This window comes from Aulonocara stuartgranti (assembly GCF_965226115.1).
Source record: "Aulonocara stuartgranti genome assembly, chromosome: 16".
NCBI lineage: Eukaryota > Metazoa > Chordata > Actinopteri > Cichliformes > Cichlidae > Aulonocara > Aulonocara stuartgranti.
This window is the reverse complement of record NC_138952.1, coordinates 3,190,577-3,213,534: the sequence shown is the minus strand read 5'-3', so window position 1 is coordinate 3,213,534 and position 22,958 is coordinate 3,190,577. Positions and strand designations below refer to the sequence as shown.

Genomic DNA, 22,958 nt, shown 5'->3' with positions numbered 1-22,958 from the left:
CTCCACATAAAAGCTCTGGGCTTAAGGAAATTGGTAATTTCTCTGCATTCAGAGTATCAGTGCTTTTACACCTCACTAGTTAACTTTTCAACCTTTGTTTATTTCCCTGCCCGTGTGGGTGTAAATGCTCAGATTATTCAGCCAAATTACTCAGAAACAAACAGGGTGAAGAGTCACAAGGTCAAATATAAAACCTCTCCTGCAGTGACACGCTGCATTTCAGAAACGTTAGGCTGAAAATGCAAATGAGATGCTAAATATCAGCATTTTCACAGATTTGTAAATTTTTGTTATGCAAGAGTAAAAAAAAAGAGTTTCAATTTGTTGCAACGTTGTTGCAACGTTGAAGCCCCAGCTTTTTATTTTTTTATCAGTCACAACAGAGACGAATAAAACTGGAAGGTTTGTTGAATGTAAGTATTAGGAATTAAAAACAGACTTTAGAGTTCGGGCGTAAAAGTAATTATGTATCGACCAATGAAGGCCATTAAAGGTAAAAAATGTAGAACCGACAATAAATCGATAACTACATTAATTTATAATATTATATTTTTAAGGTGTTCTTCTTACATATCTGACAGCTTCAGCTTTCTTTTTTCATCACAGTCATAAACTTGACAACTTGAACTCTTTCTGACCAATGTTGTAATAGTAATTAGTTACTTATTACTGATTACTTCTAAAAGAAAGTTATCGTTGCTTTACTGATTTTCAAAAGCAGTTAGTTACTTTATTACTTAGTTGCTTTTTAAAAACATGACACACAACCTCAAGACATTTCAGGCCAATTCTAATTTTTTCAGCATAACCCATCATATAAAGTTGAATCAAAACTTGTTTTATTAGTTTTAATCTTTTAACTTTAAGCATCAAGCAAATTCTGCAAATTTTCCAGCAAACTTTCAAACAGATGCAAATAAAACACAGCAAAAATAAATAAAATCAAAGGCTCAGCAGCACTGAGTCCTGTCACTCTTAAATCTATTTCCACCTGTTTAGCAGGAGTGGGAGGTTTGCCCGGTGCCGCAGCGGTCATGTCAGTGGGGGGATCCGAGGGTTTCTCTGTGAATTTCACATTCCCGTGGCAGCGTGCATGGAGCTTGCTCAGATCTGAAGTTAAATTTTTCGTTGTAGAAAGAAGTTTTCTTCCCACGCAGAGTGAACAGGGGACTAATGTTTTTGTAGTAATGTCAGTACTTCCACACATCCGGCTTCCTCCATATTATCTATTGTTGATCTACACACGTCTGTTGCTGCCACGGACGTTGCACGCTCATACGTCATTGTCATGAGACACTCTCACAAACAACATCACGGTTTTCTAACGCAGCGTGCTTATGGGAGAGTAACAGTAATCTAATTATTTGCAATAGTAATCCCTTACTTTACTCGATACTCAAACGCATTACTTTTAACACTTTACTGCCCATCTCTTTTTCTGACACTCTCTACTGATCTTCCAACCTGTATGTGACACCCACATCACTCTAAAGCACATCTTACTCATAATTACTCATAATACTAATTATTAGTGCTCACTCCCCGAAAATAACAAATGCATAATTTAAACACGATAACCTTCTACTTTGACCAGCATATAGAGACGTCTCTTTTTTAAAGGTAGACACTACCAATGAAGTCATGTCTCAGGACGGAGATTTTCACATTAAAAGGTCTCCCACAAAACTGCACAACTAACTGTTAAAAAAGAGAAAACAATATATATTTCTACAATAAATTCCACGGCGGTATTTTGCTAAAAGGAAATACTGAATTATCACGACACAGAAATCAATCTCTTTCATCATTCTTCCTCTTCCTGTTTCCCTCCAGCGTTTACTCACTCCCTAAGCCTTTTATCACCTTTTGTCTTGTTTTGCGTTCTTATTACAACCGCCTTCATTTCTATTCAGCTGTTTTCCTTTTCCCAGTGAATCTTCTATATTCGTCTCTATTAATCCCTCCTTTGGCAGCTTGCTGAAATCTTATTACTTCTGGAGTCTTCTGGGAGTTTTGTGAAGTGGACAAACCATTTTGTGAATTTTAGTGTACTTATTAGGACTCATTAGTAACAACAATATAGAATTTTGAGATATATGCAAACACTTTTTGATCTTACATCGCTGTGTGCTTCAGAATATCTGAAATTAATAAATGGAAACTATATTAAGGTCAAGTCACAGCTTTAATTTACATCTAGTGTTAAAATATCAGAAAGTATCACAATTAAACACATGATGTTTTTGGGAAGCTGGTTGTTGTTTCGGTGCTAGTTAATGCAAAGGAGAGCCCACAGGTGATTTAGACTGGTGACTGGTTGTATTCTGCTAACACCAGGAGTGAAACTGGTTTATTTGTAAGAGAATAAGTTCCATTTTTTCAAAGCACTCAAACAAACACTGCCACAAAAATGAACAAAAAACATGAAGATGAGCACAAGCCTTGTTGCTTATCTTAAAGAAACACCTTGATGGCAGCACAACAAATCAGGATTGTTCTGTAGGAGAATTCACTGCATGATGCAAACCCCCAGCAACCCACACAAACAAACAGGCCAGTTGTACAGAACGTGTTGTAAAGAGGAACGTTGTGTGTCCTCAGAATATCCTCAAGTGGCAGATCTTTGGGGACGCATTTGACTCAGCGTTCTCTTAACAAAGTCTCTTTGGAGCGTCTAAAGGTTGGTCACAACAGCGCTGCGAGTCGTCTCAGTATTCACAAATCACACCTTCGCTAATTCAGCTACCCTGGATCCCCATCGAGTTCAGGGTCCACTTTAAGATTCTTTGATTATTTGACTTTTAGAGCTCTGTGTAGCGGTGACAGGCCTGTTGCAACAGAGCCTTTCCCAAAATGTTACTACGGCAGAACAAAAATGTCTTTTTTCAACTATTTCAAGTTCCTTCCATCACAGGAGGAGCTGGGTTGACATGATTTAGTAAGCATCTGCCTCTGTAACGATGTAGGATGCTTTCTGGCTGTCTTTTTCCCAGTATAATATTAGCTCATCATCTGCATGAATGATATGAAGTGAAAATAAAAGAGGCTCAAATAAGAAACCCCTGTACGACTGTTTATCTTTAAAAGCCTTCAAGGTAAAAAGGTCTGATAATGGCAGTAAATACATGCTTTACACAGAGGCGATCTATTCCACAGAATAGCTTCTTCAGAAGAAACTGACTTGAGACTTTAATTATTTTCTATCAAAAATGAGCAAGTTTACAAATAAACTTAAAAAGTAAGTCAATTGATTGGTTGATTACTTCTTTGTTGTAACAATACTCTTGGGAATAAATCTTACACTGCTGTAAGGAAAATGCAACTGTGGGTTGCGCGCATGACATTTATTACAACTACACGTGTCAGTGTTTGTCTGTTGGTGCAGAGCAAAGGGACTTTGGGGCACTACACAGTATCATCATGAGGATGGTTTAAAAACAAATCTGTACAAAGTGGAGGAAATATGAGCAAACAGCTTGTGTACATTCACACTAAAAGTCCCGCTGTGAGGAAAGAGGATGAAAAGGCTCACACGACCGGATTCAAAGATGGTGATCAAAGAGTAGGATCAAGTGAACATGTTTGCGAGACAGAAATGGTGTAGAGAGAAGAAACGGAGGCTGAAACAGAGAAATAGAGATTTTTCCATATTTTTTTCTCTATCACATCCTGACAGTAATTCCAACACTTCAAACTGACCAGAACAGAACACAAGCATCAGAATGCAACCATTTCAGTATTTTCTGCACAGAGTTATTGCTAGGTTTATAAAACAAAACCAGTTTGTTATGGTTAAAAATAGATTAAGCACAAATATGCACTGGATCACAAAGTCCTGACTCCCACATGTTGGACTCCCTTATTTTCCACTATGATTAATAAAGGTGGCTCTACTCCCTACTCCCGTTATTAATGATGAATGCTTTCGTTGGCCATAAATTGTGTTTTCCACACTTGCCCAACATCTACATAATTCTTCATGATGCCGTACTGAGGACGGGGTTGCTACTGATTTCCACTGAGGAACTGGCACAACAAGCAAAACTGTGACCATTTACAGTGGCTGCCTTCATTGTTTAAACAAAAGTGAGGTGTGAATCCACACAAGTGCCTGTTGAGGATAACTAGTTTGAGTAAGTGCCCCAAAATGATTCACATCCAAGTGATGGGGAGTTTGAAATATGAAGGGATGAAAGGATGATTTTTGATGATGTTATTGTAGAATCAGGTCTGTGCAGGGAGAAGGGAAAATCATTTTTAATTTACAACACAAAAAATGATCCGTTACATCAGCCATTGGTTGGTTATTGTTTTCATCATAGCTGCCACTGAATTTTGAAACTGAGACAAACTGGACACTCTTGAGCTAAAGATGATGTTCCTTTTCTTCTCTGATGGCAGATGGCCCCGCCCCTCGCTGAGCCTGGTTCTGCCGGAGGTTTCTTCCTGTTTAAAGGAAGAATTTGCTTCTCACTGTCGCCAAGTGCTTGCTCATAGGGGTTCGTCTGATTTTGGGGGTTTTGACGCAACTGTTTTTGTGATTTGGCACCAGTAGCGTTGTATCCTGCAGAGAATGCAGCTTTAAGGGGCTTCTGCATTGGTGTTGTTAGCCTTTTAGCCTTCTCTTACATAAAATGTATGTTTCCACACTCCTCAAACCTTCACCTGAAAGCAAGCGTCTGCAAATACTGAGCACAATAAGCCTCATAGTGCATAAATTGGTTGGTCTCTCTGTTTAAATTTACATCCAGCAATCAGTAGTGGTTGCAAGACCCTAAGACCATGTTCACACGATAAATTCCACAGTGAGTGGGCTAACTGAGCTAACTGATTTGTGAGAAAGCCTAAGAGAAGCAAGAAATTACATACTGATGTGTACTAAATAAATTCTGTATGGATCACAAGTATAGTATGAGGTATTATTTGACCACTACAGCAAAATTAGCCAAATTTGCACACACAGTAAGAAAAGGGCCATATTGCACATTTGTCACATGCAGACTCATTTTCAGCGTAGACCTGTCACGTTTTCGACCCAGTTTTGCTTCATTCTACCAGTTAATTTATCGGGTATTTAAATACAGGAACTGCTGCCAGTATGAGACCTGGGGAGGCAGCAGCACTGTGGCCAAAAACCTTCCATTAGGTTGTCTTCAACCAGAAACAGAGTGGTTGGTAATGTAGCAACAGAAGATATCAGCATTTCCTGGTCGTGTGGAAACTCTACATTTATCTTCCAGTCCAATGGAAAAACAAACTCAACTTGGAATAACATTTATCTGCCTGATCTTTTCTTGGGTAACTTGACAAATAGTTGGACTGAAATATCCCAAAGTGTCTTTGATAAAAAGTTTTTTCTTTAACACGAGATGCCCTGTCCTGTTGCTCTAACATGTACCTCTTCTTGTCAAATCAATTTTATGTTCCAGACACACAGAGCAAAGGCAGAACATGATGAATCTGAAGGAAAGGTCGTGATTGACTGAAGATTTTCCCATTTTCTCCCGCGACCACGTATTGATTTCGAGCTGCAACTAAAAATAATGCCACCTTTAGACTTTCACATCTGCACCTTATCCTCCATCCTCAGACAAGAAGCAGACGCTGGAGACAAATTTATTTCTAGAAATTGATTTTCTGATTGTAAAAAAGTTTTTTCTTCACCGTGTTGACTTGCCCTTCCTTCCTGTAATTTCCTCCTGTTTGATGGAGGTAATTACTTCCTTCAATCATTCCTCTTGTTTAAGGGGAAAAGTTTGTCTCTTCTGAGTTGGGATTATTTAAAGTGAAGCGGCCTGAAATGTCTTTTCCCATGAATTAAGGATGTTGTTATAGGTGCAAGTATGCTGTTGATCTTAATTAGTAAGGGTAACTAATACATAAGAAGATGGCATAGTTTTCCATGTGCATGCCAGTGTCTTTGATCTTTAACACTCCACTATTTCTTCTTTGTCTCTAAGAATCCCATGCTGCTTCAGGATGCTCTGTTTATGTGTGTTATTATGTGTGCGAGAGAGATAGCATTGAACTATCTATCTATTTATAATCTGTTTTGCGTGCTCATCATCATGCAAGCTAAATAAGTGACTAAATTCAGAAAGACACTAACAACAAGCCTTGCAGCGAGACAAAGGAGCTGCATCTCACAAACTGACTGCTGAAAGAATGTATCTGTTTGTGTTTGTGTTTGCGTGCTTCACAGTTATGATTTTGACCATCAGATTTCCTCAGAGCAGTGAATTTTCACATATGAAATGTTAGTGAATGCCCAAACACACAGGTCCTGACGTCTAGCTTCACAGTTCACAATCTGCTGTTGTTCCATCACACTGCAAAATATTTCAGTGTTTGAAGCTACGCAGAAACAATATGTGAGAATCAAGCAGGAAATTAATGCAACATTAAGGCAGATAGTTTAACACAGAGCAGAACATCAGTGAAAAATTCAGGTACTTCATTCAAAGCAAACACAGAAAGAGGAGTGCAGGAGCAGATGACGATATTCTAGTCAGATGAAGTAAATGTCTAAATATAGATGAAGCCACACTTCAAAACATGTTGTCTGTGGAATTGGACTTTTTTTTATTTCATTTTTCTGCTCTGACTCATTCCCAGAATGTAAAAGATGTTGAAGCTGTGGAAAATTTCCTTTTTGAAACATCTAATGAATGGGAGAAAGTGGAAGACTAGTTTTTCACTGGGATGTGAAAAATCTCCGTGCAGTGCAAGATGTTTCCAGAACATTACACAGAATCCTCTATGATCCCATTTTAGTTTTAGACACAGTTTGCAAATAGTTTTATAACAAACCACATTAGAAACCATGAACACCAGAAACCACCAGCCACGACAAATAAGCATGAATAAAAATGTAATCTGTAGCATTTTGTTAAGTCAGAGGTTGTTTTCTCATGAATTACTAACATGTTCCTCAGCAGCATCCGGCAGTGGTACACACAGCAGCAGAGCTTGGCAGAGGAAGCAGCTCCTGGGAGTAAAATGCAAATTCAGTGCAATGCTTGATGATGGCTTGATGAAGCAGATTGGGGGCATTTTCAAAAGTTTCAGCTGTGGCCTCTGCAGCAGACAATTTGATCTCCTGTGATTGGAAAGCATGCCTGTGAGCGTGGGAGGCAGACAATACTAGCCCCGCAATACTTCCTTCATCTTATCGCCATCCTGTGAATTTTATTTTTGACAGACCAAAAGTTACTTATGTATCTCTGTGTATTTGTCAGTAATAATGTGACTGTCATCATCAGCCTGTTAGAGCTAATGTTTCTGAAACTTTGTCTCAGGCTACGTCCACACGCATCGTTTTCTCTCCGTTTTGGCCTCTCGTCCACACTGAGACGGCGTTTTCCCCAAGGAAAAACGCAGCGTTTTGAAAACGCTCTTGAAAACGCATACATTTGAAGACGGTGCGTTTGTGTTGCAGCGTGGACAGTGAAAACGCAGACTTTCTAAAATGATGACGCATCATGTGATGCAGTCATGTGACCAATTAAAAAAAGATAGCGGAGGACATTATACAGCAGTTGTTTTGTTTGACAGTCCTATTAAAGATTAATATCAGTCTGTACATGCTGCAGAGAGCTTTTCTTCAAACTTATTTAATTCTCACTCACTTTTGCAACTTTGTACTTTTGTGTTACTCGCAGCAACAACTCCACCTCATTGTTAGTCCATTTAAAAAACTCGCTGCATGCTTTTCCTCAACATTCTGCAGCGACGTTTCAAAGAGCCGGAAAGTAAATAAGCAGCAGACAGAAATGAGGCAGGCCGAATCTTCTTGCGTTTCACGCATGCGTAGGACTGGAACGTAAGTGTTTTCGGCTGTTTCAATGTGGACGCACAACTCTCTGAAAACGACTAAAAAAGCGCTAGTGTGGACGCGGAGTGTTTTCAGACGAAAACGCCGTTTTCAAGTCTATCTGGCCTAGTGTGGATGTAGTCTCAGTCACCCCTCAGCTGTTCTGCAAGTTTTAGTAAGTGTTCCCACATGTTTGTGATGCAAATAAGAAACTACAGCTGACAGGAACAGTGCAGGTAAACCTGCGGTGTAAGAAATCAAGAATAATTATGAATTTATGGATTTTTTTTTTTTTTTAAATGAACCAAAACCCCAGTTTGGCTGCAGAAGAAATTTCACAACTGTGAAAGTTGAAGCAAATGGATGGATTAAACCAGCTTGTTTCAGACTCTGAATCAACTGAAAAGCTGCACAAAGGCTTGGTATAAGATAAATAATGATTATTTTTTAACTGTTAACCATGCAAAGCTACTATAAGGGTCAGCATTTTGGTTTTACTTCCAAATAATCTGTGCAAAGAACCTCTATATTTGATAGCTCTGTCACTTTATCGTTGCAGTCATCAATATTTTAAGTGACAGACGTGATGAGCACAGCTACAAGGACACAGGTGGTTTAAAGTCCAGCTAAAGCACTTTGTGAATGATGGACTCTTGATACACCGGCTATAGCAGATGTTCTGCAAAAGATTCCTCGAGGACAGAGTTGAGTCACGGATGAAGCCGTTTTCTTCCCGTGTGGAAGTGACAAACAGGCATGAGAGAGGCAGCCAGATGTTTGCTGTCAACAGCCTGAAGACTAATTAGATCGCGAGAGCTGATGTTCACAAATGGACGGGCATTCTTCTCTCTGTCACTCCTGTCTGCTTCCTCCTGTCTCATTTTCATCATTTTCTCAGCGATGATTCATGGAGAAGGAAGTCTTTATCTTTGGCCTCTGTTCAGAATTTTTGTTTTGACCAATGCTGCTTCATAACCCAGCTTAATAACAAAACACCCACTTCTTTGACTTTAAAGCACATTATATTCATGAATCATCTCAGTTCAGGGAGCAGTGGAGGATAAGAGGAAAACAGAAGCCTGTTTCTCTTCCCACCTATCTGACGGCTCAATTTAGATTTTATAAAGTTAACCAGGTTTTATACATATTTTTATAAAAGCACACACATTCAACGGCTCCTGTGCCTTTGTTCTCACTAGGAAAGTTTAGAGAATGTTTCTGGTAGCACAGTTCAGTAAACTTCTAAGAAAAATCAATGCGTGTTCCCTTTTCTGCAGGCAGAAACATGACCAGAACCACAGTGATACAGCAAATGGAAAAGTAATATTAAAATCACAAGCCAGTTTTTAACAGCTTTGAATGCAGGTCTCTGTATGTGGACGGTGAAAAGAATGTTTGCTGAGAGACTAAAATCCCACAGAGACGTCTCACACGTCACTAATTAGTTGTTTTATGGCCACCGTTCTGACATGCACATATTTTAAAAACAACCAGCTTATTTAATTAAGAATCATGTAAAAACATGTGAGCCCTGCTGTATTTGGACATGGAAGTCATGCATACACGGGTAAATGATAAGTAACCGAAAAAAAAACCCAAAACCTATTTAGTCAACAGTGATTGGGTATTAAAAGATGACTGTGACATCACTGATTAGAAAAGCAAAAATTACAAACTTTGTTTGATGTTTTGCAAAGTTTGAAATAGATGCCACTAATATATCTGGTTTTGCTTTGTTTGTTTTAGTCTCTATGTCTCTCAGTTAGTTACTGACCTCATCACAACTATCTGCAGCAATCTGCAATATGTTTGCACTGAAGCAGCAATTATTTCTCCTCCACTTCTTGATTTTTTTTTACTTTGCCTGAAATACAGATAGTTGAACAGAAGTAGGCTAGTTTATGAACATGTACATAAACCCCCCCAAAGACAAACAAACATGTTCCCACAGGCCAAACTTGTGGGGGGAAAAAAATCCCCTTCCCAGTCATTAAATTAGCAGTGTGTGTGACAGATAAAGCATTGTATGGGTGGTGTGATGTTGTTGTATTAATGGCAGCCCATCTATAGCTTTACCACGCTTTCATATTTCCATTAAATGAATATGTGATACATCGTATGAAATTATATATACAACTAAGAAGTCCCACAGCTAAACTTACTTATCTCACCTCTACAACAGAAATACAGAAATGATCTACTTGATAATATGTTATACAGAACCAATGACTTGTGGAGTCCACAGTTTCATTACTGTATTCCTGTGATATAAATTATAGGTCTCAGAGAGCAACAATGAAATATGAAAGCAATTTTCCACACGTTGGCCACAGTGATGTGAAAATTCAAAATGCCAACCCTGAAGGTTGTGCGCTTATGTGCTACGAGGTGTGTAATTTCACCTACCACTTTATGTTCGACAGCTGATCAGCGAGTGCTTTTTGAGACCACACAATAGGGCGACAAAGCCAGCGGAGTACAAATTGGCTGTTTACCACAGCTGGATACAAATGATCTGGATGAAGTGAGTCATCGCTGCTTGCTTGTTTTCTGGCGAGCAGTGCGTGAAGTATGTGACGAATTAGCAGAAAGGAACGCCGGTAGCGATACATCAGCCGCCGTCATTACATCTTGTTACGGCCTCGCCTCTAGCCCTGTCACTCACACTCGCGTACACACAAATTAGTCCTTTCCTCCACCTCTCTGTCCTAATCAGACAGCTGGAGACCTCGAGGGTAGGAACTAACATCCTGGAAAGTTCTCAGATAATTGAAGTGAGAGACAGAGAGAACAACAGAGGAATGATTTCCTTCAGAGAAACCTCGAGCGTAGCGCAACGTACACACAACCCCATTCACAATGCAGTGACTTGAGATGACCGTGAAGCTCAACAAGCCCCTCTTTCTCTCCCAGGTACTCTTATCGTTATTATCAACGCTTGAAGCTGCCACAGCAGCAAAGAAAAAAAAAGAGCTGAAGAATCAGAAAAATAGATGCATACACACAATCTCACCCACTCCCACACCCTCCTACACACTCACACACACAAAGGCTACAAAAGTGGCTTCGTACAAAGTGCTTTCAATTTTCACATCAAACAATTACAGCTTTTCATGAGTGCTTTCAATTTAGGGGTTTAATAAAGGCTCTGGGTTTTTAACCTAAAGAGGCTGAAGTGCTTTTTTGTTTCTACTCTATTGTTAAGTTTGAAGATAATTTAAGAATTTTACGACTGGTTCTACTCATTATTTTGCATCAGTTGTTACATCATTACTTTATTTTATGCATTTTTATGGTTGTTAAAGTTCTTCTTATAGTATTAATCCAACATTTAGATACGACATTAAACCTGAACGTTTGAATTTAGATAAGAAAACTGACGCCACGATCATGGACGATATGTAGCAAACCAGTTAGCTGAGCATAGGAAAACAGAACATTTATGACAAAGAAAAGAATATAAATGACCATTGTCCATTTCCATATTCATATTTAAACTATTTTTCTGCAAAAGAAACAGGAAATCACTGAAGATCTGTTACTGTTAAGCATCACACTCAGCCTCCAGCTCCAGTAAAACACAGCGTGCTTGTGCTTCTCAGTCACTACTCTGTGTAGAGAGCTAACAGGACCCTACCCCGAACTTACTGTCAGAATAAAAATAAACAGCTCAAACACGTCGCCTGAATATTTTATTGGTGTTCTTTTCGGATGTAATAATACGGCATAAACAGGGGAAAACTAGCAGTAATAAATAAATGAAAATAATCAGACAAATGTGCTTGTTATCGTTACACTCGATGTGATTAATGTGATTAGATAACCCCTGCCTGGAGATCTATATGGATTTGTGGTTCATATGAGCGCCGATATAATGAAGTGGATTCAGGCTAAGCTCTCTGCATCACTGTTTTGAACATCATGAAAAGTGGTCAATAAATTAGATTTATTTGTATTTATGCTCCCTCACTGTAAATAATAGTCCCCCATAGATTTATCAAACCATATTAAATGCCCAGCAACAGGCCAGGCAACAAGGCACGGTGATAAATAACTGCATGGTTTCCCTCATAACAACACGATTTGTGAAGGCTAATGAGATTTTTATCACGGGGATTAGGCTTCAGGAATTGTTATCTATCCCATGTAAGAACCGCTTTGATTGCATTTAAAGTAGTCAGGTGTTGAATAAACACTAATGCCTGTACACACACGCACACACTCAGAGAGATGGAGGGAGAAATTGGTTCATATCCCTCTATCAGAGCAGGCCTTGTACGCTGCTTCCATGAAATGCTTATTGATTTTGCATCTTCTGCTTTTATAGATTTTAACAGTCTTGTTAGAGCATGTTCACAGTCTGCAATCAGGCCTACATCTGACTTCTTTGCCTATGATCATTGTCTTCTTTCATTTTGATGTTGAAATGTGTGATTAGCATCCACAGATGTAAAAAGGTGCTTTAAAACTACCAGATAGCTCCTGCCTGGTCCTTTAGACAGGCTCTGTGACCTGCTGGTTCATTTCTCGTGGTATCCGCTCTGGACTTACACTTGCTGTAAGGAAATATATCAGTTCTTCTTTCACGCTGCCAGCTTCAACACACTCTGTTACAAAGGGAAACTATTGGGGTTAAGTATCCATCCCCACACAGTTTTAAACACATTCTTGGTGTAATCGATGTAATGCCGACAGCTGGCTGAGTGCTCTGCCAGGTGTCAGGCTGACACCTTCATGCACACCTTGCAGTGTTGCAATTATTTAAAAGGCGTGCGTGTCCTTGTGTGTGTGTGTGTGTGTGTGTGTGTGTGTGTGTGTGTGTGTGTGTGTGTGTGTGTGTGTGTGTGCATTTGCCCATCACATTTAGCTCTGTCAACTTGAGTTCCATTTGTCACCAGCTAGTCATTACAGTGAGCCGGGCTTTCATCACAGATAAAGGGCTGCTCAGACTGGCCAGGCCTCTTCGGTAATAGCGCACAATAAATACTCTACATTAATGAAAAACGGCACACAACAATCGGATGAGCGGATGAATGCTACAGTAACACATTAACAAAAACAAAGGGCAGATAACAGGAAGACATAAGAATAAAGACATATTCTTCTTCCTTGGATCGACTTCTATTTACCAGAGCAGTTATACACAGTGCAGCAGTGCATGAGGGGTGTGGCGATCATTTTAAAGCATCCTGTAAGAGGTGGCTTTAAAATGAGTGGAATTTGGGGAAATTGAGTTTGAATTCATATCATTTTTGCTACATTTTGTATTCTGTGCATTTTATTACTCACAGTTTACTTATCTTAAACAAACAGTAACATATAAAGGGTTCAGGGCTGACAGATCACACTGATAATCATTCTGTACATACGATCATTTTTAATCCTACAACTGTTTATAACTTGCATAGTTCACATTTCTGTATAACTGTATATCTCATATTTCTGTGTAGTTTTTTGTTTCATATTTATATCCTGTACATAGCTTGTACTCACTACAGCCTGTACATACTTATAGTTATAGAATATTCATAACATACTTCATACCGTGTACATTTTAACATACCATAATAGACCCATTTCTGTAATATACTTACATATCTATATTATTGCTAATATATATTGTAATATATCTATATCATGGCTAAAGCACTTCTGGATGGATGCAAACTGCATTTCGTTGCCCTGTACCTGTGCATGTGCAATGACAATAAAGTTGAATTCTATTCTATTCTATAACATCAAATATGATACCACTGGTGCTCCAGTTACATATATCTGACACATTGCAAAGAAACTGAACTGAATTTAAGGGGAAAAAACTGCAAAAACACTGCAACATTGTAACCTCACTGCAGAGCACGCTGGGAAATATATGCACATAAGCTCACAATGATTGTAAAAACTTTGAGATGAACAATCTGTTTTGTCAGTGAAACTAATGAGCATATAATGAGTCACAGTTGAATATATTTATGAAATGTATTAAAGCTCCGGTTTGCTTGTTTATTTTCATTGAAGCAGTGGCCGCGGCTGATGAGCAACAAGCAGCCACACAAGGACATGTTTATAATGACCAAGGTCTCAGAGCGAGTAAGAGGAGAATCGGGAGTGTTAATCGGTGTTTTGAGCCTCAGGAGGAATCGTGCCACTGAGTATGAGCGAGAGCGAAGACTGCCTCTGATGCGCTCGAGAGGAAACGTTGACAGCAGACACTGATGTGACTGAAAAAACTCAAAAATGAAGCCCCTTTGAGTTACAGGTTAAAGAATAGATTATAGTTTGGGTTTTTGATTGAAAGCTCGGTGTGGCTGAATCTACACAGTGTGCATGTGTGTGCGCGCGTGTGTGTACTGTGGAGTGATTTAGAGAGGCTGTCAAGAGAAAGAGACACAAAAGGAAGCACCAAGAGGCAGAAAGCATTTAACAGCCAACAAACAAAAGAGAGCAGGCTTGTAGTGGATGAATGCAATTATACAACACATCAGAATGACTTTAGAGAGAAAGGTGATAAACACACACACACACACACCTACACACACACACACACACACACACAGTGAGTGTCAGAGAAGGTTTGATTAGAGGTGAGCAGCTGGTGAAGCCCCGAGGAGGAGATAAAGGCTGTAGCCCTGTCACGATAATTTAGAAGGAGGGGGCAACAAAAGAAATGAGCTTTTCTTTTTTAGCCATCAACACACGTTCATGCTACAGATCTCTGTGCGGTGTGAAGGTGTTGTAGCAGAAAGTTGTTGCAGGCTGCGAGCAACAGCCGCAGTTTTGGTAACCCTAGCCTTTTGTCCTCACATATTCTGGGAGCTGGTGGGTTAGGTTTAGGGCACGGCTTTGAGTGATTTCTCAGCAGGCAAGTCAACTTTGAATTTTCAATTTCAATTTCAATTTTATTTCTATAGCACATTTAAGAGTCACAGGTACAACAAAGTGCTTCACAGACGAGCCATATTTGCAGATTTACAACAAAATAACCTGACTCAGTGTAAAGTCGACCGTGCTTTCTCGCTGTCTAGTCTTGATCGAAACTAAAACTACTGTTTTGTATCATTCTTTAATAGATGAGGACAAAATCACACTGGGCTAAGCAATCGAAACTCTGAAAAGTCTCTCACAACAACAGGTTAATGGTGCTGACACGTCACTGTGACACTGCAGGCAAGTTTAACATGCAACAAAAAGACAGAAATTCACACACCAAACATACTGAAGCATAAAAAACATAAACTGACCCCGTGTGGGTGTCTGTTCACTGATAGTTAGCAATTAAATTAGATGACAATAAAATGTTCTTGTGTTTTAAAACATTAATAAAATGGAGAGCACCAGTGTTCCTCGTCCCGCGAGACGTGCGTAAAGCTCCAAACATTTAATAAGCTGATTAATACATCTTTGGACTTCTTAATAAGATCATGTAAATCTCATCATACACCGAGGTGACGGGTCCATAGTCGCATCTGGCTTAGCACACTTTTCCGTACCGATATCTGGATTACCTACGGCATCCCCGATTCCACCTACTGACTCAGTATTCTGGCATTTGTGATGCCAGAACATCAATTTAAAGTTGGAAAACTACCGCAGCTTTGAGTGGATGAAAATAGGTGCAAACGCGCCCAAAGGCATGAGGTTTATTCTTGTCTGTTTTTATCAAAATGTTTATTTTCCCGCTTTGAAATGCAAAGCAGTCGATTTGGGATTTGAGGGATAAACTCGCTCATGGAAAACTGCTATCTTTAGTCTGTAGTTTATAGACTGATTGGATTTTGTTTCTCTTTTTTATGGGGCAGGGGTTTGGTGTTGGCTGTTCACGCTGCATCTGAGCAGTGGCTGCAGATTGCAAAACCAAACCACTCTTCCACTTCAGTGCTGCAGTGGAGGATTTATAAAGTGGGCAAAAGCACAAGTTAAACCACAGAGCTGCTGCTGCTATGTGTGAGTCCTGTCGCGCTATTTTTATTCCATGTTTCGCCTTTGGAAAATATTTCAGGATTATTTCCTCATGTCGATTTAACAGATTAATAGTTGATCACACACAAAAAATTTTATCCAAAATCTTCTACTGATATTAGTCTGATTTGCATTTTAAATAATTCAAAATTTTGCAAAATATATTTTTAAACTATTTTAGTTTTAAAAAAAAACCCATCTGTTTCTGACTGTGTAACCTACCTGAGGTGAATGTGGGTGCTTACAGAGGCTGTAACATGTACAGCTGTAGATTATGTTGCAGTGAAGGCGATGAAGAAACCTCCACAGAATTGTCTGTTCTCCTGCTCTGCCCTTAAACCAAATTGAGGCATAAATCTTCTGCCTTTTGTTGTTTTGTCCAAGTATCTGTTCAACACTGAGACACAGAGGAAAGTAAAGACATTATGTACTTGGAAACAAACTCGTGCCCAGGGGCCTACGTTTCAGTCTCTCTCTGTTTTTCCTCTCTTTGTTCTTTAAGCTTTGAATTAAGTTCAGTTTTAAGTAAGTAAAAACAGTCCATCCCACACTTAAACATTGATTATTTTCCCTACATATATATAAAACACACACACACACATATGTATGTATATATATATTTATATATATATATATATATATATATATATATATATATATATATATATATATAAAGCACACAAAACACAACGCAAATAGGAAATAACTGATTTCCAAAAAGCAGAAGGGAAGTGTTTCTGGGGAGATAATAACCCGATGGACCAGTTGCAGGAACCAAAATATGCTAAGAATTGCGCTGGGAGACACTTAGACGAAGTGGAGGATCTTGAACGAAAGAAAAGATGAGAGGTAAGTGTGTTAGCCTAACTATTAGCCTAAAAATCCATCATCAGTATTATATGAATCATGATAAAACACACATAGCATGTTTTGGTTTCCTGCAACTGGTCCGTCGGGTTATTGTCTCCCCAGAAACACTTCCCTTGTGCTTTTGGAAATCTGTTTTTTCCCATTTCCGTTGTCATTTTTCCTATTTCTGCTGTGTTTTGTGTGCTTTTGCAGCGTTTTTCTTATTGCTGGTGGTTTCTTAAGTTGCAGTCCATTTGGCCTCTCAGGGCCACTGTATGAAAGTGATGTTTTGGCACGCATTGTTGTGGTTAGTATTTGGGGAACAAGTGTGAAGTTAAAGCATTTCAGCCTATGGATTATTTTTACCCCAGTTTAGTAAAAACATGATGCTCTCTGCATTAATTAATCCCTGTCTGAATGCACTGGTGATCCCATCAAGTGATCCAAATCAAACATAGCTACAGTGTTGCAAGTTCCTAAACTGTAACAAGAAGATGGACGTTGCCACTACTACATCACCCGCTGATTTGGGAGCTACATTTCCAACTGTTTTTATGACGACACCAAAAAGGAAGAATAAGGCTACGTCCACATGTACAAGGGTATTTTTGTAAGCTGAGATTTTCCATTTTCGTTTAAAAAAAACAAAAATCTCGTCCACATGGAAAAACAAAAAACAAAGTCAAACGCTGTCAAGAACATGCCAAAGCAACAGGTGGAAATATAATTGTAACCGTGTAGAAATGTTGGCCAATCAACTCCGCCCTCATATGATACCAAGTAGACAATAAATAACAAATGAAATAAATACAATAACACTGCTGCATTTTTCCTACACTGAACGCAATCATTTACAAAACTGACATCATAAATAAGATTTCAGACTTCAGATTATACATGTTGTAGGGAAAGGATTTGTTGAGGTAATAAATGAAGCGTGATGTAGGGTCTGGCTTCATCGATGGCACCGCTGCATCACTTTTGCCATTTTTGAGCATCTGCGTCACTGCAGACGTGCAGAGACTCTTCCAGACTGCACTATAAACAACCTTTATGTGAACGAGTACAGTCTTGTGTTTGCTTATAGATGAGTTTTTGGAGATCTTTAGCAAATCCATTGAAAAAGTACGCAGTAATATTTGTACACAGTGAGTGAAATGTGGTTTTATTCTCAGTTGTCAGTTTGTCTATAGAGACAGGATTTGTTTGACAGTCTTGTTTCTGGTAATTGCATGATGGTATTGTCATTTATTTATGCCCTTAATAATATCTATCATATGACTACGAGTATGTCTAAACTGCTTCTTTATTTTTATTTTTGCGCATGCTTGTTGCTGTTGCTTCATCTGGTTGGAATCGCAAATTTGCTTTCCTTTAATAAAGTACAGGCAGCAGGGTTTAGCCAAAATATTCAAAGCAAAATATGTAAAGTTAAATAAAACATTGCAGAGTTGTTGTATTTTTCCTCTTCTGTAACCCCATCAGAGAGCTGATACTAAGCCAGTTCTGCTGTTCTGCCCGCAGCAGAACCAGTGAAGGCCACTGCTGCTCCTACAAACAGCTGAGATCTCTTTCTTTTTCAGTGGAAATGATGTGTTTCCACAGTTTCAGTGAAAAAATAATAAAAAATGTAACAAGTTGTCTTTGTGATATGAAGGATGGCTGTAAAAACACCGGCGTGTCTGCTCAAGCATGTGGCCGAGTCTGTTTCACAGACAGAGCGAAAGCTGATTATTGGATTTATAGAAGCTGTAATTTCATTGAACTAATATGATACTCCTCTATGCTGCAGAGTCCAGGGCTCTTCTGCATAATGTATAACGGCTCAAGTAAAGTGCTGTCATGTATAACCTACAGTAACTCTATCCTGCTGCCCGATGGCTCTTTGAGTGGGACTTTATTTTACAGCTGATGTCAAATTCTTAGTCTGTTTTCTCCTTTTTCCAACATTAAATGTTCTCCCCCTCCTTGCATCTATCATCCACCTGCAAGGGTTGACTTCAAAATTTATGAGATGCTCAGATTACACCTGTAATCTGTTCGTGCAGGGATGACAGGCTTCAGATTACATGCTTGTGATGTGCTTTATTAAACTTTTAATAGTTCCAGTTGACTTGCACTGACTGGTATATCTGAACACAGCAAGAGATAAATACGGATGATGTTTTTCAGTCAGTCTGTAGGGAAACATCTCTCCATCTGGGAGAAGACTTTTCCAAACATAGTTAAGCCATTACTGGCACATTTTTAAATGCCAGATAGGAGACTAACATCAGCTGTAATAACTTGAAAATGTTGCTATTTGAAGATTTAATATCAGCGTTATCCCTGAGCTCTCATACACTTGCTGCACCTGCTGACGTAGCAACTGAAAAATGTCTGGATTAGGGGTCTCGAGTGGTTGCAGTAGAGTAAATATCAGGTTTGTCAACCATGAAGCCATGTTCATGCTGTGCTTGGGAGCTTTGATTTCTCACTTAGGTTTTACTGCAAGGAAACAAACTGAACAGGTTTGGAAAAGAGTTTCAGTCTAAATACGCTCGCTCACAATTTGAATCCTTCATGTAGAAAAAAATTGCAAGAACATTTCACGTTAATGTTATAAAGTGATGTGAAAAAGTACACTGGCTTAAATTTTAGAGTTTCAAGGGCCCAACCAATATAAGATTTTTAAGACTGATTTAAAAATCTGACACACAAAACCTGAAGTGTTATGTGGAGCTATTTATGAGTCAGAGGTCAAGAGGAACTCACTGACGTTCCCCGACTGTCTTCTTCTTATTGTGCTGTCACGAACTTTAACATTTAAAATGATAACTGAGGCTTGTAAAGTCTCAGATGTAGCTCTTGGGTTTCCCCCTGTTTTTATTACCTGAGCTCTGGTTTAGTACCACCAAAGGACAGTAAAAGAGGGAAAATAATATCCTCGCACTTTATTTTCAAATTCTGAAAAATGAACTCCCTGCAGGAAGAGCTGATAGTCTGGACTCTCCATAGATTAATATGCAGAGCTATCAAATACAAAAACTCCTGCTGCGATGTGAAGAAAAAATCTGTAAAATGAAAAATGCTTTCACTGTGAGCAAAAAGTAAAAAATAATAATGAAAAACAGGATTTAATGGTTTTTAACTGTTAACTGTTGAATGTCCATGTGCTGTGTAATCAAACGTTTTATTCCCCTTAAAGCATTCATCCTGTTTGTGGGGACCATAAAAATTTTGTTCAAGGTTTTCATGGATATAATGTATAATACCAAAGTAAGCAAAGCTACCCATATGGAAAAGAAATAGTAAAAACTTACATGATTTACTCATGAAAGGGGCCACTTTCTCATTACTGTCATAGATTGTTTTAGTAAGTATCCAAAACATACAAGTTTCATTTATATAATTTTTCAAGGGATCTTATATCTGTTTTAACTCTTGTATGCTTTTCATACAAGTTTCACACAAGATAGATACAAACTTTATAAGATTGATATGTATCTTTTCCATATGGGTAGTGAGATTTAATTACTCTTAGTTAAAAATCAAGAGAATACTGTTAGTGCTGTTTGAATGTAGTCTTTCCAATAAAACAGTCAGAAGCAATGCCCAGTGAATTATTTTAATCATCACTTAATAATGACTCATAAAAGGTTCACATACATTTGTAAATATTTTTTTGGAGAGCAGAAGTACTTGGTACATTTTATTTCTTTATTTCTATTTTGTTTATTGCCAGGAGGAAACATTAGCTCCAACTGTTTCAGTGTTCAGCTGGACACTGTTGTGATAAGAAAGACTTAACTCTTAACCTTTGCTTACTAAAAAAAAAACAAGTAAGTGTTCTTATAATTTGTGGCCTCTGTGAGCTTTTAATCTAATGATTTATAAAGCAGAGTAATAAAAGTCTGTGATAAGACAACTGCTGTTGCAAACCATATGGTTGAAGTCTTCGTAACACGACCTTCACCTCAGTTTTTATTACACTGGACCAATTTACAATTTGCTCTCATCACTTTACCTGCCACCTACACTGCAGACACTGAGAGCTGTAGTCTTCTTAAAAACACACTTCAGGAAATTCTACCAAACTTAGGTGAGTTAAATATTAAATTCAGAGTCAAATAGCTGACGATGTGGCACCAAACAGCACCAACGCAGCTGAGCACAAGGCCAAGGAAGCCGTTTGGTCAAACTAAAGAACGAAGCAAAGCTGACACGAGTTCAGAGCTCGCATTATAAATACAAAGCTTACTCTTTCTGTTCTAACACTATCAACGAACGGTAAAAGAAAAAAAAGAGGGTGTATATGAGACATTCGATCCAGTCACAAATAAGCGGTAACAGGAATACCTATTACCAGTTTAATATTAAGTTAATGCAAAAGCCTGGGATCAAATTTCATCCATATACATACAGTGCATCCAGAACAGGAAGCATATTGAGCATTAAGTGTCAGCAGACTCACTTCACAAAACTAATCATCTAAAATTAAGATGAGAGCTTTGGTGGTAAAGTGTGTGCATGCTAGCTTTCCTTAATTTCATTAATTTGATTGTTCCTGTGTTTACGCAGAGCATGCAAAGATCCTTTTCTGCACAGCGACAGATTAAACGTATAGGTGGTTCAGTGAAGCTGCTCTAAGGTATCAGTAGTCTATTAGGAAATCTTTGGTGAAACATTAACTGAGGAAAAACAACAGCAGAGAGAAGAGCCTAATTTTACGCAATGGCCACTTAATGACATCCAGTCACAAATAAGTTATTCTGATGTAACACATTTGTTTAAGTTTCTACTGAGTTAACGCAAAAGTCTTTGATGAAATGCATCAAGAACTGAAAATACAGTATGAAACTGTGCAAAAATCTTGAGCCACCCATCATTTCTTTCTAGTTTGTTTCCAAGGAGCCAGACTTTCTTCTAATTTAAAAACTATATATTCTCGAGCAACAACTCTCAGGCTTTCTGAAGGTCTTCTTTGGACATTAGCTGCTTTTTACCTTGTTTTCAGTCATGTCCTTGCAAGTGATCAGTGGCAGAAAACGGAACAAAAGGCAGCTAAAATCCAAGGACGAGCTCTGAGTGTCCTTGAAAAAGCCTGGAGAATTATTCCTGAAGAATACTTAGAGAAATTATGAGAAAGCTGCCAAAGAGAGTTCAGGCTGTGCTGAAGAATGAAGGCGGTCGTAGCAAATATTCACGTTCAAGCTCCTTAAAATTGTAACTTGTAAACTGTATTTCCATGCACGTTTCAGTAAATCGCTTCTACCCATTTCCCATTTTCCCAGCAAAGTTTAAAGAAATGACGGGCGTCTGCGCAGCGCTGTACTTTTGTTAAGTGTTAACATCTAAACCATAAGCAGGAAACTGGCATTATTTCCTTTTGGACATGTGCAACGGTCTCAGGCAGAGCTACTTCGGTCGTTGCTGTGCTTTTTTTGGAAGTCGAATTTCCCAGAGGAACACACCCGAGGGATTAATAAAGTTCTATCTCATCTTATCTTATCTTATCTTACTTTTGTCTGATAGGATATGTACCGTATAATGTGTGTTTGCACGCCGCCGTTCGATTCCACACTTATGAATGTATTCATGTTGTTGCACCATGTAACAGTTTATGTCAGGATGTTGGCGCTGAATAAATTTGAGAGGTGCAGTACTTTAAGATATTTTATGATCGGTGTAAATTTTTATGAGAATAACTTACACACGCTTCCCGAGAGTCTTAATGTTTATAGTTTAATGGGAAGACACATCCAGTTCCACCAGCAGCATCTATCACTTGGCACATGGTAATATAATTCCAGTCAACATACGGCTCTCTCTCTGAGGTAGTAGGAAACACATCATAACATAAGCATTTCCTGTTTTTAAGGGGGAGAACTCGTTTTTAATATCTTCATTGTACTTATAAGCATTCAAAGGCTGTTAAAGCTGACAGCTCACTGATTTTCTCCAAAGCCACGAGACTGGTATAGTTTCTTTATCCCACTCATGTTACTTCCTTAAATACGCTGTAGATGCACAACGACCTGTTGGCACATTAACACAACTGAGCACTGAGTGTTTTGCTTCAGGGCGCTGCTCTGTTATAAGGGAGAGCATGGGTAAATATGTAAAAATTGTGTATGTTTCTGTTCTTTGTCTTGTGTACTGTTTGTTTGTATATGTGTCTTTCTTGCTGCTGTTACACCCAAATTTCCCCTTGTGGGACAATTAAAGGACTATTCTATTCTAGTCTAATACACGAACGTGTTCACACGTACGCGAGGTGGACGCTGATCCTTTTGAGTTTTGTGGGTTTGTGGGTGTCAAGCATGACAGCATGAGCTAACACGTGTGTGCATGTGGC

At 38.7% G+C, this 22,958-nt stretch overlaps 1 protein-coding gene across 2 annotated transcripts in view; it reads right to left on the bottom strand.

Moving 5' to 3' along the window:
* The window catches only part of ramp1 (receptor activity modifying protein 1), a 71,235-nt gene that overhangs the window by 33,082 nt on the left and 15,195 nt on the right, over window positions 1-22,958 (bottom strand). The window lies entirely within an intron of this gene.